We start from the raw sequence: 20,849 nt of genomic DNA, 5'->3' as shown, positions 1-20,849 counted from the left end.
CAGTGACATCTCCAGTCAGCTCACTAGACAAAAACCTCTACCTGTAGCAAGAGAAGGAAAAATAAACTCAATTATCCAAGCAGTAATTAGTAACAAGCATTAAAAATGCAAGAGGTCTCACCTTTTATTAAGTTAAAGCCATTTGCTTTGCTATACAATACCATTAGCAAAGCAAATGGCTTTAACTTAACCAAAGACGAGACCTGCTGCATTTTCAATGCTTGTTATATGTAGTTACCTGAAGGTGAAAGACCGAATCAGTTACCGAATATTTTGTTTTTTAGGCACGTCTTTGACCACGCCCCCAGGCTCACTCACCCTGCCCCCATTGCGTGCAGTATCATAGTTCCCATACTTTTTTACTGCACTTCGACCACTACCCCAAAGACACACCTACAAGCGTCTCCACCCAACAAATAGCTAGACATCAGTGGGAAGGGGCTGATCTGTGGGTGAATCAGGAGAGCTAGGGGAGGTGCGGAGATGTTTGTGTTCATAAGCCAATCACTGCACTGATGTAATGAGCCAGGGGCTGACCTATGAACTCAAAAAGGGGTCCCAGTTTTTATGTTGCAGATTTACGTGGCGCAAACAGTAGGTATTGGAGCATTTTATAGGAGCATCAGTTACCTTACACAAGGACACATTCATTTTAAGGTCTCGCTGAGCCAATGCGCATGCGTTGCTATGCGAGAGTTAAGGAGGGACTTTCAAAAATGCTCCTGCATGTGTGCCAGGCGCGCGCACCATTTGTCTGCTTGCAGCCTTTGGAAGGATTTTCGCAGCCGTTTTGATGTTCTCAGTGAGCCACGTGGCCGCTGAGAACATCAAAGTGGCCGCGAAAGTGCTAACCATTTGCCACCCCTTCCCTTATCCCACTTCCTGCTTGTCCAATTCCTTCTGCAGTTTGGCTGTGTACACAGAGCTGGAGGGCAGCAGGTTCACTGCATTCACTTTTGTAATGTACCAGTATTGCCACCCGTGCCTTATGTCTTTAAGGGAGATGGTGCGCACTGCTGTAGTGACTTCTGTGGACACATACAGCATTCCGAGGCTACTGGGTGCGTACCCTGACGGCCACGGGTGTCACTTGGGCAGTGAAAGGCTTTACTCGCAGACAGCTTATACTGTACGCGGACTGTGTTTAGACACTGCCAAGTACATTCGGTAACTATTCTGTGCTATGCCGCTGCTGAAGCAGTCACAAACTATTCATACATGGTCTTACAAATAAGATAGGAGAGCACCCATTTCCACCTTCTTTTATTTGGGATTTTTTTTAATGAATTCCAATATGTTCTTGGCGCAATTTCAATGAACTGAAAGACACCCTCACCTTGTGGGATGCAAAGATAATTGGACTCGCAATGCACTTTAGTATATTGTCATTTGGATTTTTCTCTTTACAGAGCATGACACTATTTTCAGAACAGGTTCTGCACACTGAAACCCCTTTTGTGTATTTGACCCTCAAATCCGAACCATATAGAACTGGACGGCATCTGTCGCGTCTAATGAATGTCCTGCTCACTAGGCGCCCCTTTAAGTCAGTGAACAGGACGCTCGGTACGCTAAAGCAGCTTAGAACATGGTGGAACCAGACAACTGTTGACGTTAACATCTGTTGTGATATGCAGGCCACAAGTTTGAATCGCCACACATGTATGTTAAGTATATCACCCTGGCTTTAGAGGCTCAGATTAGATCACTGTGTGGGCCAGTGGCTGGCTTGCTGCCAACATCTGAGAGTATCCTCTGCTGCAGCCTCCCATAACACTGGTCTTAAAACCAGTGGCCGCGGGCTGTGTGCCTTCCCTACTTTCTTTTAACAGCCGTGAGTAAACATGCCCCCCCTTTCCACTAACCCCTCCTCGCCACCCCTCGTACCCCCTCCTATGTCCCAACTGTCCCAACCGACAAGAGTCTCGAGGCTTTAAATTGATTAAGAGCTCAAAAGGCGCACCTTTTCAAATCAAGATGTTTGCAGGAGCCCTTTCTTTCCTTTGGTACGGCCCCTCTTCTTGGATTACTTGCGAGCTTGACTGTGAGGGAAAGGTGTCACCAGTGCACCGGAAATGGGAGCTCCGAAGGAATGTGTCAGGTAGCACGTCAAGTGCACAGGCGGCAGGTGCAGAGCTCACCACGATTCCCAGTCTTTTCATGTCGTGTGAGTTTTTTTTTCTCTCAAAGACCTCTTTTATTTAACCTGTCCTCTTTATGCTCGTGTTATTTCAACGTACATCTTTGCCACACGTTTCCCAGTTTCACCGCGTTTCATACCATCATCGACTGCAATAAAGGTGCAAAGGTTTTTCAGTTAAAAACACTTTAGCAAATGTTTTGTTCCCAGCAATGCGGTTTCTCCGCAATAAGCATGTTCCCCGTAACCCTTCCTCTTCATTATTCCAACTGGTACTTGTTAGAAAGGCGATCTTAGGGGGAAGAGGCAGAGGCTGTCTGGCCGACCACCCCGAGACCCACCTCTCCTTCTAGAATTGGCCGAGCGAAGTCGAGAGGCCTCCTGGCGAGGTTCCTCTCCTAGGATTGTACAGGCGAGCAATCACACCACTACAGATGGACACCACACAAGGATAGATTCTCAACGTCTTTATCAGTATTAAAAAGCAGGTTATCTCTACGATACAGGTACAAATGGATCAAGGGATCCTAAAGGTCTTGGTAACTGCGGGAAGGGGGTAGCGGGACAGTCTCGGTACCAGCCTGGTTATGTTATGTTATGTTATTTGGTATTTTTATAGCGCACAGCTGCCCCAGCAAAGGGGCGTCCTGGCGCTTTGGTACAGGGATACCCTACGCTCAGCTCTCAATCCTCGAGCTGGGGGGTTCCTCGGGCCGCGGCAGCACCAGCAGGGCTCAAAAGGTGGTTTCAGTGAGGTTGGGCCGCGGCAGCGCCAGCAGGGCTCCAAAGGTGGTTTCAGCAAGGTTGGGCCGCGGCAGCGCCAGCAGGGCTCCAAAGGTGGTTTCAGCGAGGTTGGGCCGCGGCAGCGCCAGCAGGGCTCCAAAGATGGTTTCAGCGAGGTTGGGCTGCGGCAGCGCCAGCAGGGCTCCAAAGATGGTTGCAGCGAGGTTGGGCCGCGGCAGCAGGGCTCCAAAGGTGGTTTCAGGTTCCAAGTAGGTGAGTTCTTCTCGGGATCTCTCGACTCCAGGGTACAACTGCCGACCCATTCCAGGGCTGCCCCAGATATAGGTCTTGAGTCCTTTGATGTCCGGACCCTCGCACCTGGGGGTCAGAGGGGCCGGGATGAGAGTGTCCAGACACCCAGCAGGAGGGCGGAGCCAGCACCCAGGGAGGCCGGAGGGCGATCGAAACCAGGCGTCCGGGGACGGCTGCAGGGCCATCGAAACTCCTCTCCTCCTTGATTCGTCAAGTGGCCGTTTTACCCCCTGGTCGGATCTTGGTGCCTCGATGTCGGGGCCTAGCTGGGGCCGCGGCCGAGGTCGGGCCGAGGCCACAGGGCCCGGACGGGAAAGGCCCAAGATGGCGTCGGGGCCTGAGAGGGTAGCCCGGGATAGGGACCGGGCCAGCAGCGTGGGGCGAGTAGGGGTCGCCATGTTCGGGTGGGGAAGAGCCGGTGGTTGCCAGGGGTGGCGGCTCTCGAGAATGTCAGAGGGGGTATCTTCAGCCCGAGGGCAGGGGTCGATGTAGTCCAGGGCCCACCATGCAGGAGGAGTGGGGCCACGCCACGAGGCCGGTTCCAACAGTACTGTCTACACCCTTTGCGGAATTAAAGAAACACCATTGATTGCCTTGAACATTTTTTAGCCTGAGTACTTTTACATGGCAGCGCAAGGCAAGGTCGACCATAAGACCCACAACAAGGAGGTGGCGCTGAACCAACTAGAAGCTCAGACTTACAGACACATCAGTCTCGCACGGCTCCAACCCAAAGACAAGACTTTCTATTTTATTTGACCTGCAAGTCCAGGTGTCGTATGACGCTTGTTTTATTATTATTGCCTCTATAGTGGCTGCATTTTTCATTGATAGAAAGCATCGGCAACAACTGCCTGGAGAGCGTTTGATGTTCCATCTTTCCTCCTATTCAGTTAGAGACATCAATGTTAAAATCTTCCAACTGCAGTTGCATAATTTACTAGCTAAAACACTGCTCTGTCTTCACTTTCAGCACAATCCTACAATCTCAGCGTATGAATGTATATTTGGTTCCCTAACCATCCAATGTTTTTCAAAAGATTTGACATCTCCAGCTGTACCTCCCTGAATGCAGTATTACCATAATACATGTGTCGCTTGTTTTTATTTCACTTCATGCAACTCACTCTTAAGATCAATAAAAAAAGGTTGATAGAGCGTGGCCTGCCAAGGTAGAGGTTCCGCAGGATGACCGCGAGCTTCCAGGCTCCCAGTGAACATTCTATAGCATCCGAGCCGCAGAGCAGTCCCACTGCAACTTGAATCAGGAACATCTGCCCCATCCTACTCTGTTGGGGCTTGCTCAAGCGCCAATGGTCGCCTGCTGCTGATCAACCATGACACTGCACCCGTGGCATCCCACCTGGTGCTGGGCCGCAAGTCGGAGAGGTTGTACATCGCAGGCCGGATGTCACTTGCGTGAGGGGGCCCATCGCTGCTTTTCATGATAGATTAAGGATGACTTCACGGGCGCAGCCAGCTTGTTTGAGTTGAACTGCTGAGAGGGCTCCTTCCTAGAAAAGTCAGCGGAGAATTCGCTGATAAACCGCCCGGTCACCTTCCCTACTGATGTACGAACGCACAAGATGCATGTGGTGCATTCTTCCCGCCATTCGTTGTGCTGTGTAATGTTTGCCTTTCAGTGCTCACAGTATTTATGGTGGTTCTTACGTACCCCAGGGCCACCTCTGGCCCACCGTTCCTGGCTGCTTTGATGGATTACGTTTGGGGATATAGCTATTTTTATTTATAAAAAAACTCTTGCTGATGCACTGAGAATCTTCATCGCGGTGGGCTGTGGTGCCGGAGAACAGTTATCAGTAAATAAGTTCAGGAAGGAGGGCCTCAACGCGCATGTGCGGGCTCGCTCCCAGGTACTTATGTGTGGCCGTTCTGTGCCTTGCCACATAGCCACTGGCCGGGCTCTACAATTGCCTCAATCCGAAGTGCTCTGCGCATGTGCAGGCTTGCTCCTAGGTACTTCTGTATGCCCATTCTGTGCCTTGCCACATGGTCACTGGCCGGGCTCTACAATTGCCTCAATCCGAAGTGCTCTGCGCATGTGCAGGCTTGCTCCTAGGTACTTCGGTGTGCCTTTTCTATGACTTGCTGCACACTGGCTCAGCTTCCACAAGAACCCCACCCAAGAGTCTTCCTAGATATTCCAACATCCATTCATTATTTTCTGTGAGTCCCTGTGCAATATTTTGCACCCATTGGCTGTGTCTGGTGACAGGCGTGTTTTTGCCTAATTGGAGTAATAGAAAGGCTGTTACAGTACTTAATTTGCAAAAAAACAAGGGCAAAGCTGAAAGTTTTTCATCAAGCCAAAGTGCTCCTGTGGTTCCTGTCTCTTTATATATCACCCCTTATCTGGTGCGTGATAAGCAGTGCGTCCTTCAATAAAAAAATAATGTAATGACCCGTCCGTACCACTGACATTCTAGTTCGTGTAATATGGCCCTGTATTGCCTTCTCCGGGTTATGGTGACAGCAGAACTCTTAAATGGCAATACTGGACCATATTACACAGTTGCTCATTAAGTGTACTCTCCATTGATAATATTAAGCATTGTTCCAGCATGTAACCCCAACGCCCGAGTTTTGATTTCCTGATTATGTTTCTTATGTAGAGCCAGGCTTATAGGCCCTCGCTGTCCTGCGCTTCACATGTGTAGTTGATTCTCAACAAAACAAGATGCCAGTACTGCTATCTGATTTAACACAATTCAATGCCCAATGACTTAAACAATTGTAGCATTATCACACAACAAATTGCGACTGTATTAATCTTTTTATTTTCTGAATATTTCTTTAAATTATTCCAAAACAGCATTATTTCAAAAGTACTAAAGAGATTTCATAGAGGAGAGGAAATATTTAAAATCTATAGTCCATTTGGGTGTATAAATGGGGGTGTTTTTTAGACACAAAGAAAAGTAATAAATTAAGAAGCGTTGAGGTTACAATCACACATCACTTTCATCATCTATAATTGAGTCAATACAACCGTCCTATGCATTCATTTCTCAATCAAGGGAAGTGTGTTTCAAAAAAGAAAAAAGGAAAGAAGAAAAGAGTGAATAGCCTCACCAGGGTTCAAAAGAACCGCTTATTAATGAATGCGGTGTGGTGCTATTTTAATTTCTTTGTTTTATATTTCTAGCAATAACATGTCAGGCCATCAAAACTTTTTACAATCTCAATATTTTACAAAAATATGGTCACAAGATTAGCCTGAAAGAAGAAAGAAGGTTGATGCGTTTCGAAACCCCTAAATCATGGGGGTTCTCTTCAGGACCTCGAGGGATCAATCCTGCAAAAAAATAAAACAACAGTTCTTACTAACCTAACTCCTGAGTGAAAACCTTCAACTTTAAAACAGACAAGCGTCCTCGGCTGTAGTTGTCACACTAAACACAAAGTATTTCCACATTACTCTTCTTTATTGCATTAATGTTGCCCGTTTATCTGCCAAGTTGTAGACAGAAGAGTCCCACCCCGCCATAGCTGCTAAAGTGGGGATTCACAATGTCAATGCAATAGATCTATAAGCCCAGCCACACACCCACACCCAGCCACACACCCACACCCGGCCACACACCCACCCAACCACAAACCCAACCACACACAACCACATACTCACCCAAAAACACACCCACACACAACCTCACACACCCCCACACACACCCCCAAACACAACCTCACAGACACACCCCCCCACACACCACACACAACCGCACAGACACACAACCTCACACACCCCACACGCAACCTCACACACACACACAACCACACACACAACCTCACACACCCCACACACAACCACACACACAACCTAACACACCCCACACACGCAACCTCACACACAACCACACACACAACCTCACACAACCTCACACACCACACACACAACCTCACACACACACAACCACACACCACACAACCACACACCACACAACCACACACACACAACCACACACACACAACCACACAACTACACACACAACCACACACACAACCACACAACTACACAACCACACACACAACCACACACACAACCACACACACAACCACACACACAACCACACACACAACCACACACACAACCACACACACAACCACACAACCACACAACCACACACACAACCACACAACCTCACACACACACAACCACACACCACACAACCACACACACACAACCTCACACACAACCACACAACTACACACACAACCACACACACAACCACACAACTACACACACAACCACACACACAACCACACAACTACACACACAACCACACACACAACCACACACACAACCACACACACAACCACACACACAACCTCACACACCCCACACACAACCACACACACAACCTAACACACCCCACACACACAACCTAACACACCCCACACACACAACCTAACACACCCCACACACGCAACCTCACACACAACCACACACACAACCTCACACAACCTCACACACCACACACACAACCTCACACACACACAACCACACACCACACAACCTCACACACACACAACCACACACACACAACCTCACACACAACCACACAACTACACACACAACCACACACACAACCACACAACTACACAACTACACACACAACCACACAACCACACAACCACACAACCACACACACAACACACACACAACCACACACACAACCACACACACAACCACACACACAACCACACACACAACCACACACACAACCACACACACAACCACACACACAACCACACACACAACCACACACACAACCACACACACAACCACACAACCACACACACAACCACACACACAACCACACACACAACCACACAACCACACACACAACCTCACACACACACAACCACACAACCACACACACAACCACACAACTACACACACAACCACACACACAACCACACAACTACACACACAACCACACACACAACCACACAACCACACACACAACCACACACACAACCACACACACAACCACACACACAACCACACACACAACCACACACACAACCACACACACAACCACACACACAACCACACACACAACCACACACACAACCACACACACAACCACACACACAACCACACACACAACCACACACACAACCACACACACAACCACACACACAACCACACACGCCACACACACGCCACACACACGCCACACACACGCCCACACACACGCCCACACACACAACCACAAACCACACACACAACCACACAACCACACAACCACACACACAACCACACACACAACCACACAACCACACAACCACACACACAACCACACACACAACCACACACAACCACACACAACCACACACACACACAACCACACACAACCACACACACACACAACCACACACACAACCACACACAACCACACACACAACCACACACAACCACACACACACACAACCACACACACACACAACCACACACACACACAACCACACACACACACAACCACACACACACACAACCACACACACACACACACCACACACACAACCACACACACACAACCACACACACACACCACACACACACACCACACAACCACCACCACCACACCCAACCACAACCACCACCACACCCAACCACCCACAACCACCACTCCCACCACCCACCACCCACAACCACCACTCCCACCACCACACCCACCCACCACCACCCACCCTCACCCACAAACCCCACCACCACACCCACCACCAACCAAACACCCACCAACACCCACCAAACACCCACCACCCCCCACCCACCCACCACCACACACCATCACCCACAAACCCCACCACCACACCCACCACCAAACACCCACAACCACAACCACACCCACCACCAAACACCCACCACCAAACACCCACAACCACAACCACACCCAACCAAACACACACAACCAGACACACACAACCAGACATACCCCCACCCACATACCCCCACCCACATACCCCCACCCACATACCCCCACCCACATACCCCCACCCACATACCCCCACCCACATAACCCCACCCAGAACCTCCCCCCACACACACACACTCAACCAGACACACACACTCAACCAGACACACACACTCAACCACACTCAACCAGACACACACACTCAACCAGACACACACACTCAACCACACTCAACCAGACACACACACTCAACCAGACACACACACTCAACCACACTCAACCAGACACACACACTCAACCAGACACACACACTCAACCACACTCAACCAGACTCAACCACACTCAACCAGACACACACACTCAACCACACTCAACCAGACACACACACTCAACCACACTCAACCAGACACACACACTCAACCACACTCAACCAGACACACACACTCAACCACACTCAACCAGACACACACACTCAACCAGACACACACACTCAACCAGACACACACACTCAACCAGACACACACACTCAACCAGACACACACACACAACCAGACACACACACACAACCAGACACACACACAACCAGACACATACCCCCACCCACATACCCCCACCCACATACCCCCACCCACATACCCCCACCCACATACCCCCACCCAGAACCACACACCCCCAACCACACCCCCCCACCCACAACCGCACATGCCCACCCTCAACCACACACCCCCAACCACAACTACACACCCCCACCAACAAGCCCCCACCCACCACCACCCACACCCACCCACAACCACACACCCCCAACCACACACCCCCACCCCCACCCACAACCACACACACACCCCCACCCACACACCCCCAACCACACACCCCCAACCACACAACCACAGCCCCCAACCACACCCCCACAACCACACCCCCACAACCACACCCCCACAACCACACCCCCACAACCACACCCCCACAACCCACCCCCAACCACACACCCCACCCCCAACCACACACCCCACCCCCACACACACATCCAACCCCACACACACATCCAACCCCACACACACATCCAACCCCACACACACATCCAACCCCACACACACATCCAACCCCACACACACATCCAACCCCACACACACATCCAACCCCACACACACATCCAACCCCACACACACATCCAACCCCACACACACATCCAACCCCACACACACATCCAACCCCACACACACATCCAACCCCACACACACATCCAACCCCACACACACATCCAACCCCACACACACATCCAACCCCACACACACATCCAACCACACACATCCAACCACACCCAACCAACCACACACACACCCAACCAACCACACACACACACCCAACCAACCACACACACACACCCAACCAACCACACACACACACCCAACCAACCACACACACACCCAACCACACACACCCAACCACACACCCACCCAACCAACTAACCACACACCCAACCAACCACACACCCACCCAACCAACTAACCACACACCCAACCAACAACACACACACCCCCCACCACACACACCCACCAACCACCAACCACCCACCCACACCCACCAACCACACCCCCCACCAACCACACCCACCAACCACACCCCCCACCACACACACCCACCAACAACTTCCACCCACCAACCACACCCACACACACCAACCACACAAACACACACCAACCACACACACACCAACCACACAAACACCCACCCACCACACACACCAACCACACACACCACACAAACACACACACCAACCACACACACCCATACACAACAACCCACACCCACCCACCACCACACACCCACCCCCACCTCCAACCAGACACCCAACCACACACCCAACCAACCACACACCCAACCAACCACACACCCACCCACCCACACACACAACCACAACCACACACACACACCCAACCACAACCACACACACCCAACCACAACCACAACCACAGCCACACACACACCCAACCACAACCACACACACACACACCCAACCACAACCACACACACACACCCAACCACAACCACACACACACACCCAACCACAACCACACACACACACCCAACCACACACACACACCCAACCACACACACACACACACCCACACCCAACCACACACCCACACCCAACCACACACCCACACCCAGCCACACAGCCACACCCAGCCACACCCAGCCACACCCCCAACCAACCAAACCCAACCCCCCCACACAAACCCAACCCCCCACACAAACCCAACCCCCCACACAAACCCAACCCCCCACACAAACCCAACCCCCCCACACAACCCCAACCCCCCACACAACCCCAACCCCCCACACAACCCCAACCCCCCACACAACCCCAACCCCCCACACAACCCCAATCAGTGTTGCAATATTTAGCAATATTTAGCAATGCCAATAGCTCAAACTTAATTAATGCGAGACCTATTGCATTGCAAATGCTTGTTTTAGTAGGCACAGGAGATTAAGTGATTTTCTCAGAATCAGAGTGTTGAGCCAATGCGAGGCTCCAACCTGGTACCCCAAGCTCCAAAGTCACCAGCTCTGGCTGTTAGGCCATATCCTCTCCCCAGTTGCCTCGTTTATGCACCGGTGAGGGCACCTCATTTCTTTCTGTCCATGGCGCCATCAGAGCAATGAGCGGTAGAGACCAGGAGCGGTGCAAAGGGTGGTCGTCTGTGGCGTAAAGTGGATGCCTCAAAGCTCCCAGGTTTTCGGTATTTCTTGCAATGAAAACGAATAAGCACAACTGGTAAATTCACAGGAAGTGATGGTGTCACACAAATGTTGACATCACTGATAACCAGTCGCAGCTCGCATGACTCGCGGGTAGGGGGCGTGTGGAATGGTTCGAGGGGGCGAGGAGGGTTTTAAAACTATTTTATTTTTAAACCTCACCTTAGCGGGTCCCTCGCCACCTCCGCTCCTGGCCGGGTCCCACGTTTTCCTGATGCTTTCCTGCTCTCCTGTCTCTGGCAGGAAAAAGAAGCATGCAGGCTCCCTACCCTCCCTAAGCCAATCACAACGCTGCAATGTCAGCTTTGTGATTGGTGGGGAAAGCGCCAAGGCGGGCACCTATCCGGAGGCCATTTTCTCTATGTAGGCTGCATGCAGCCTACAGAGAGAAAATTCAGAGTGCACATAACTGGTTTGGTCAGCCCCAGAGGGCCGGTCAAACAGTCAGGGCCCACAGCATTGGTAAAGCCACTCCACCCAGACCCGCCCCCAACCAGGCATACCCTTTTGCTTTCTCGCAGTGCGATAAGCAGAAACATAAAATGGTATATAAAATACCATTTTAGGTTTCTGCTTCTCGCACTGCAAGAAAGAAGTGGAGTGATGCCCTTGTCTGAAGAGACTGGTGAAATAAAAAGTAATTTTTATAAAACTAAAACGATGAAAACAGCAAAACTTTAGTAAAGTAGAATCGTTGGTTCTAAAAGTAGTGAGCTAGGACTCTGCTATTTCTTAACCAGCTCTTCCTGTGAATCGAGGAGTTTGGTAGGAGGACTTACTTTGTGATGGAATTGCCCTCTTAAGTATTCAAAGCTTGCATTAGCTGGTGATGCAGCACTGGCTGAGAATATGTGGCCTAAAGTCCAGGGCTGCTGAATTAGGAGTTAAGGGAACCAGGTTCGAGCCTTGGTGTGGGATCAACATCCTGTGATTCTGGACAAATCCCTTAATCTCCCGTTGCCTACCAAAAATGAATGTGTCCTTGAGTAACGTAACTGGTGCTCATGTAATGCGCTCCAACACCTTTGTGTAGAGTTTGTGCTATATAAACCCCACCCCCCAAAAAAATGCCAAGCACCCTATCAGCAATGAACCTACACCAAGGAGCAACGGTCTGTACTCAGTCTAAAGAAAATCCATTCCTGAGTGCGGAACCACAGTCCTCATTAAAATTATTATATCATTATTATTGTTATCTTACATTTCTTTGTTATTCAATGTGAAACGCCAGCATATGCGTTTCAATGGGTATCAAAGCTAAGGTCCCTGTTGAGGGGCGTGTCCTTTTAGGTGCTCCAGAAAGCTGGACAGCACCCGGTGCTGGAGGGGTCAGGGGACATGCTTTCAACAGATGCTACAGCTGCAGAGACATGCGCTGTGCGGGTTTGCCATCGCTGCAGGGGGGTTCTGCACAGAAATGTTGGGCGCGAAGGCCTGGTGGAGCCCAGGGCGAATGGGAGTAGGGTGGGTTTAAAAGCCCATTTCATAGACTTGCCCTTTGAGCTTAGCTCGCTACCAGATGGGCCTGTGTTGCGCTTGTAGCCCGGGGCTGTGTGCTCATCTGCAGCCCCCGCAAGTGTGGATAAACACATTGACCGTACACTCTAACAGTGCGATCAATATACACACTCCTGAGAGCCCCTCCCTGCTGCTCTCCACCGCCCCATTACCTCAACCCCCCCCTCCCCCGGGTTCGGGAGATTAGCAATCAGTAACTCCTGTGGGTCCGTTTGCCAAGCCGGAAAACTGCGCAGGGGGTTAATTTGGCTTACAAGCATTTACATCTTAATGCTACTAATTTCCGATTTAAAAACAACTGCAGTTAAATATAAAGAAAATGTAAATAAATGCATGACTGAATTCGACCCCGTTTAGCACAACATGCAAGGAAAGACATTTTAATAGTAACTTGTTCTTCTATCGCATAATCGCGATAACTTTTGCTATGGTTAAATATCAGACATCATTATGGTTGACCACGATTGCTTTTTAAAAACAGCACAATATTCAAATGTTCTGCAGAAAATGGAGTTAATCGACGTCAACATTAATATGGTATTTGAGGAAATATTGTGAATTTAACGATCTCTGTTGAAATCTGGCTGCTACCTGGTGCCACAGGCTCCACCCGCAACTTCGCATTTCATCGTGCTGACCATCCATTGTGGTTTGGGAAACAGTAACTTATCAGTTTAGACGAGGGACCAGGGCTGCCATGTTAGTCTGTGAGGAAACCTAGGTTTTCTGTACCAGAGGGTGGACTCGTTGGTATTATGGGAGATCATGAATCTGGTGAGGGGAGAGGATGCGGTCCGTCGGCTACACTGCCGACTTTGGTGCTGGGGTACCAGGTTCGAGCCTCGGCATCGGCTCAGTATCCTGTGATTCTAGGCAAATCATGTAATCTCCCAGTGCTTACCAAAAATGAATGTGTCCTTGTGTAAGGTAACTGATAAGCGCCCCAGTACCTTGGGGTCGAGTTTGCGCTATATAAATCAGCAACAAAAACTAAAAAAATCATGGAGGGCGGTGTGGCAATCTGGACAGACTGTGCCAATTCAAGAGACCTACTGTGTGTGCCAATCAGGGAGAGAGACAGGGATTCATGAGAGTTCATGAAGACGGAGCTCGGGATGACGGCCTATACCCGCCAGGCTCAGGTGGAATCAGGGCTAACGAGGCTGTCTGTGCCGATATCCCAGGAGCCCCCACCTTCACGGTGCCCTTATAAGTTATAGCACGTAGTTCACGATCGGACCCCTGCTGCTTTTATGTCTCAGTGTGCCACCGCCCTCATGTGGGGTAGTTTAGTTCTTCGCGACAGAATGCCACCCTCACATAAAATATACTCTTATGCGGGAGAGGTTCATCTCTCGGACACGCGGTCACCGAAGCCTCAAGAAAGGTATACTTCTCATACCCTAGGAACACAATGCACCCAGATGAGATAGGGTCGGGCAGGCCTGTGGGGAGATCTGGCAGTGCCCAAAGGCTGATCGGACAGGACAGTGTGTGGGCCGCTTTCTTTGTCTGCATGTGGGCTTGTTTTATGGTCTGAGAGTCAATTTTAAAGTTGTTTTTCATATTAGCACCAACGTTGCCTGCAGCAGGCACAAACACATGCAGTCTTCCACACTTTGCAAAACACCTTGGCAGCGTCTTTACAAGTTCAAAACTGCCACGAATTTTCAAATGTGGGCCAACTTTTGAAGCTATGTGCTAATAGAAGCCACTTTTACTTTGGTACTTGGTCCTATTTTCTGCCTCAGTCCGACCCTGGTGTGAAGTTGTTCCTGTATGCCAAAAATTATTGATTTTTCGTGGGAGGAGCAGTTCTCTACCTAAAAGTACGGCCCCCAACGGACGTCTTTGTACAAACGGCGGGTCAAAGGCTGGGACCATAAAGGCGATGCGCCGACCCTCGTTCTTCTTAGATAGATACAATGTATTCAATCGAGATCAATGACACCTGCACTTGATAGCGCTGTGTTAGAAGCCGTACGGCTAACGTGCCACTAAGCGCTATACTGCTTCCGTCACACTCGATAATTTGCTCCTTATCTTCACTACCCAACCTTGCTGTAAAAAACTCCAGTCTAGGCTTGCTGAGGGATGTTTGACACCCCCCCCCCCCCACATGACACACAATAAGTACCTGCCACCCCCTGCATTCAAACCCAAACAGAACTCCGCCTTAAGAGGGTAAGGGCGTCAGGGTGGTGGCGGTGGGTCGCATCGATAGCGTTGTTAAGGAGCCCTACTTGAGTTACTGACGGACATTTTAGGCAGTCGGTGTGTATCTGAAATGAATGTAATGAAGAGTATTTGTAAAGCACGGTAGCTACTCTGAGGCGTCCTAGCGCTGCGAAACAAACACGTGTATTGTAATGTAATGTATAGATACTTGTTAAGCGCGACTGTCACCCAAAGGGTATCCTGGCGCTGAGACCATATCATTCCATCGGATGAAATACACTACATTGCTCTTGGAAAGAGGTAAGTCTTAGGATCCCTCTTGAAAGAAATCAGATCTTGCCTGCTCCTCAGCGCCAGAGGTAGGGTGTTCCATAACGTGGCGGCCGTGAAGCTTAAGGCACGACCGCCCATCCTCACTCTGTTAATCCTGGGAACCATCACCAGGAACGCTGAGGAGGATCTCAAAGTTCTGGCAGCTTGATACCAGGAGAAGAGATTTTGGAGCAGCATTGGTCCCAGTCCGTGCAGAGCCATAAAAACAAGGCATAGAGCCTTAAAGGCAATCCGCTGCTGGACAGGTAGTCAGTGGAGATCAGCTAGTGCTGCAGATGAAGATGCAGAACGTGGGCGAGATAAAGCCAATTTGGCTGCCATATTTTGAATCCTCTGCAGCTTAAGAATCAGAGTCTTAGGAGCTCCCAGAAGCAGTGCGTTGCAGTAGTCTAACCTACTGAGAATGGAACTACGCACCACTTCTGCTCTGGCTCCCAAGGGAAGTAACAGCAAGATTTTTCAAAGGTCTCGAAGCAAGCCCATACAAGTCGCCTTGTGTTGCCGACATGCAACGGTGGAAGGTGTCCCTCGACACTGTCTCTTTACCCTCAAATGAAAAAAATCAGTAGAGTGTCATCGGCGTAATTGATGACCGATATGCCGAATGGCTTTATCAGACTTACTAGGGGTCGAAGATATAAATTAAAAAGGATCGGACTGATCGCTGACCCCTGGGGGACACCCTGATTCACCTGACGTGTGGCTGATCGATATGGTGGTAACGCCACAGCTTGCTGTCTATTGCAGAGATAAGATGTTATTATGAGTAGAGAGAGGAACCCCTTGAAGTAAACAAGGGAATTGGGGTATTAGGCCTAAATCAAACAAAATGATTCCCTTGGGACGTGTACAGGAGAAGCTAAGATTTAGCTATGACAAATTTAAATATAAACTCACAAGCTAAAAAATAATCAGAATATGAATTACATAACAATTTATTGAAACAATAATAAAAAAATGTACAATTTCACATGGGGGGTATGCTAAAAAACAGTTAAAATTTAACTAATACTGTGAAACTTTGTGACCAGCACAAAATAGGGGACAGACAAAACTTAATTGTAAAACATACAAATTGAAAATTACAAAGTGGACATTCAATATTGATATTTCATCACTCCCTGGTTTTATAACCTCACAATCGTATATAAACCGGGGAGGAAAGGACATGAATTGTACAAAGACTTGCGTCGATGCGTTTCGGTGGTTTTGCGTGTTTTATGTGCCACCTTTATCAAGACTATTGTTTCGTTGTCTGTCGTGTATCTGGATCCTTATAGGTGTCCTACAATAGATGTACATACAATTAATTATCTAAGTTAAAAAACACTCTACATAGCAGTGATTCAAAGGTACATTATCAATGTTGTATTCCTTAGCTAACTCATCACTATCTTATTAAAAACAGTATTGTATTTTAGTTTAGTATATACTTGAGTTATATATTCTGTGACTTCACACTTGTCTCTACGTGCACACTCAAAGAAATACAACTATGAGGAGTTAATCAGGTTATAATCTTGGAAATATCCCTACTAAAAACATAGATTTAAACACAAATTTGTAATATTGCAATCTGGTGGCCTGGTAGGCGCTAGCAAGGAGGGGCCAGTTACCTAAATGGCATCTTCCCACTTAAAGAGGAATGGTGAGCTTTTTTGAGATGCTGGATGTATGCCACTCTAAACTATTGCTAATATTAGTTTATGGTTGATGCAATGCAGTAAAAGACATTAGTTTCTGTTCTATGTATGCATATAACGATAGTCTCTCTGCCATTGAAGTTTAGAAACTATTTTATAAGTGCTCGGCAAGGACTAAATACTAAACTGCGTGGGTAAAGTTATGCTGTTACCTGTATCCTCAGGTGGGATTCCTAGTTATTTGAAAGTAATGAATTACATTCAAGATGAATAAAGTTGTTCTTATTAAACGGCTTCCATCTAAAGGGAAAAGCATATGAAACCACTAAGTTAGGGGATGGTGGAGTTAACCCTATTACATTCTTGTTGATTTTAGCCCATGGCTTGACGTACCTCGAAATTTCCTTTGAGTATCCTATCCCTTAAGGATTAGAAAGCTTTAAAATCAGTGTATCTTCAGACACTTCTATGCCACTACTTCTTCGCTGTTCTTGGTCTATGGCGGGGATGGAGTACAATGGTGATTTTCTCAAAAAGACAGAGCGAATCTCTCTTGAAAGAATAATGACAATATAAGAGCATGTTTAGAGCACGATTCTGTGTAGCGGGGTAGATAATTACAAGCCAGAGTTATGCTCAGTTCGAAAGAGAGCAGTCTTACCTATTGTAGCGGAAGAATCTCGCTGTAGAGGGGGTTGTGGTGGCGGAGTAAGCTGCCTTTACTTTTCAGAGCGCTGGGGTAATTTCTTAAATTGATATTATTGTATCCCCTAGAAGGACAAAAGCATAGCCTTATTTAATTTATAGTGGATTGATTAGTCCGGCACCTATACATGCTCTCTACCGGGATGAGTCTTACCTGCTCTAGCGGTAACGTCTCGTTGCCTCGGGTCTTCGTGTTGGAATGATAGATTCTTTGTGTCTCGCTGGCTTAGTTAAAGTACACCCATCTGTGCTCCGATTGGATGAAGAAAAATGTTCTATCATCCAATCATGTGCGTTACTGTTGCAGCTGCCTCTTTGCATATTAGGCTTGCTAAGCGCTCTTTTCTATTGGCTGTTTCATGGTTTGGGAGGCATGTCCGTTCGAAGGAATTCTCCAGTTTCCACTGTGGTCCTCTAGAAAGGAGGATTTTACGCGCTCGTCCAATGTTGAACTTGCTTCATGTTGGCCTGATTTTTCAACAACCCTTGTATATTGCAAGGGTTGAATGTATATATATTGTGCTCGATACTCTTAGCTATCGTTCTCTCATGGGCGATATTAACTCGCTGATGTTCTTAGTAACTAAACTGATGTTTTGTTCGCACATTTAAAGGGGTAAGCTCTCTCACTTTTACTACTCAAGGGATTGGGACTATACTGGAGGAAATACGTAATTGCACTATATTCAGTTACAGATCGGTTGTAAACTTCTAAATCAGAAGAGGAATTTTGCCTAGCTAATCTCTGGATGGTAACTATTATAAATTTTGGTCGGACATGGTGAAGTGTCCCAAAAATGTGGGGCTCTGTTCCTGCTCGTAACGATGATTTACTCAGTTAAAAAACCTTACAGTAATTAAAGGTTTAAGTGGGGATTGGTTAATTATCGAGCGTAAGGCGCCCATTAATTTCCGGACCCGGGAACTGGTCCCAGAGTGTGGGACTGTGTCCCTCTTATTAGCGATTCCCAGAAGGGGAGTTACCGATAGTTGGGGGTTTTTCAGTTTCCTTTACAGGCATTTAGCCCAATCTTCTCTAGTATTCAGGCCCTTATCTATTGTATTTAGATGGCAAAAGTACCATTGCTCTCTTCTTTTCCTAAGTCTGTCTACATCCCCCCCTCTTCTATTTTGTCTCACCTATTCTAAAATGAACCATCTGATATCATCACAGGAATGTTTCTTCTCTTTGTAGTGTTCTGTTAAGGGCGCATTGATTTTGGAAGTGCGTATCGCTGACTTATGCTCTAATACTCTGATACGCAATTCTCTACTTGTTTCGCCCACGTAACCTAGATTGCATGGGCAAAGCAGCAGGTATATTACATTCTGGCTACGACAGTTGTTAAAGGTAATAGGTTTAAGGTTCTTGCCATTGTATTCTACGTTGGTACCTACGATGCACTGTGGACAAATGGAACATGTTCCACATTTGAAGTTACCTGAGGCAAGGTTTCCTGAAAGAGTAAGTTGCTGTTCTTTTGCAATGGGATAGGTGTGAACAAGACGGTTTTTGATTGTCTTGTTACGACGGAATGAGAATAGAGGTTTGTTCAATTGGGTCTCCCTATTTTAATTCAATATTTTCCAGTTTTTGTTAACAATATTCTTAATTTGATTGCTCAAATGTGAGTACTGAGTAACAAATACTATCCTATCTAATGTAGAGTTCTTTTTAGATTTTCTTTCAGGGTCCAAGAGACTGTCTCGGTCGTAAAACCGTGCACGCTTAAGTGAGTTTTTAATCAGTTTCTTTGGGTAACCTCTATTTTCTAATTTAAGTTTGGTATTGTCCGCGTGTTTATAGAAATCATTCAAGTTGGTACAGTTCCTGCGAAGACGCAGGAACTCCCCGAATGGTACATTATCTTTTTGAGATTTGGGGTGATTGCTGGAATATAACAGGAGGGTATTTTTGTCCGTGGGTTTCGTAAAGAGTTCCACCTTGAGACTCCCCTCATCTTCTTTGATGATGATATCTAGGAAGGTTACTTGTTGGTTACTGTGGTGACCTGTGAATTTAAGGTTTGGATCTCCCATATTTAGCCACTCCAAGAAGTTCGAGAGGGTCTCGCTGGCACCGCTCCAGATGAAGATGATGTCATCTATATAGCGGTGCCAGCAAAAGATGTTCTCAAAATATGGGGCCACCTCATTGTATATGTGTCTCTTCGAAATTGCTCACGTACAAGCAGGCCAGGCTGGGGGCACATGTGGCCCCCATACTGGTCCCCTTCACCTGTAGGTAGAGATCGTCCTTAAAGATAAATTTTTTTTTCTTAAGGATCAAATATATACATGACATTATAAAGTAGTCATTCCCTCCCTTGAGATCTTCATGTTCTAAGATGGATGCTATTACTTGTATGGTGTCATTCTGAGGGATATTGGTGTAGAGGGCTTCTATATCCAAGGCGACCAGAAACTGGGTCGCCTTGTTGAACCCTCTACCTTCAAACGTAGTGATTGCATGGGTGGTATCTTTCAAATAGGATCTCTGCTTTTTGACTATAGGTTGGAGGAAGAAATCCACGTACCGGCTTAAGGGTTCTAAAATACAGCCAATACCGCTGATAATAGGTCTCATTGGTGGAT

General features: G+C 47.9%; 1 protein-coding gene across 1 annotated transcript in view; it reads right to left on the bottom strand.

Annotated features, from left to right (window-relative positions):
- The window catches only part of CTDP1 (CTD phosphatase 1), a 936,891-nt gene that overhangs the window by 859,186 nt on the left and 56,856 nt on the right, over nucleotides 1–20,849 (bottom strand). The window lies entirely within an intron of this gene.

Source organism: Lissotriton vulgaris, chromosome 4_1, assembly GCF_964263255.1.
Source record: "Lissotriton vulgaris chromosome 4_1, aLisVul1.2, whole genome shotgun sequence".
NCBI lineage: Eukaryota > Metazoa > Chordata > Amphibia > Caudata > Salamandridae > Lissotriton > Lissotriton vulgaris.
The sequence above is the reverse complement of the archived record's forward strand: the minus strand, read 5'-3'. Positions and strand labels throughout refer to the sequence as shown.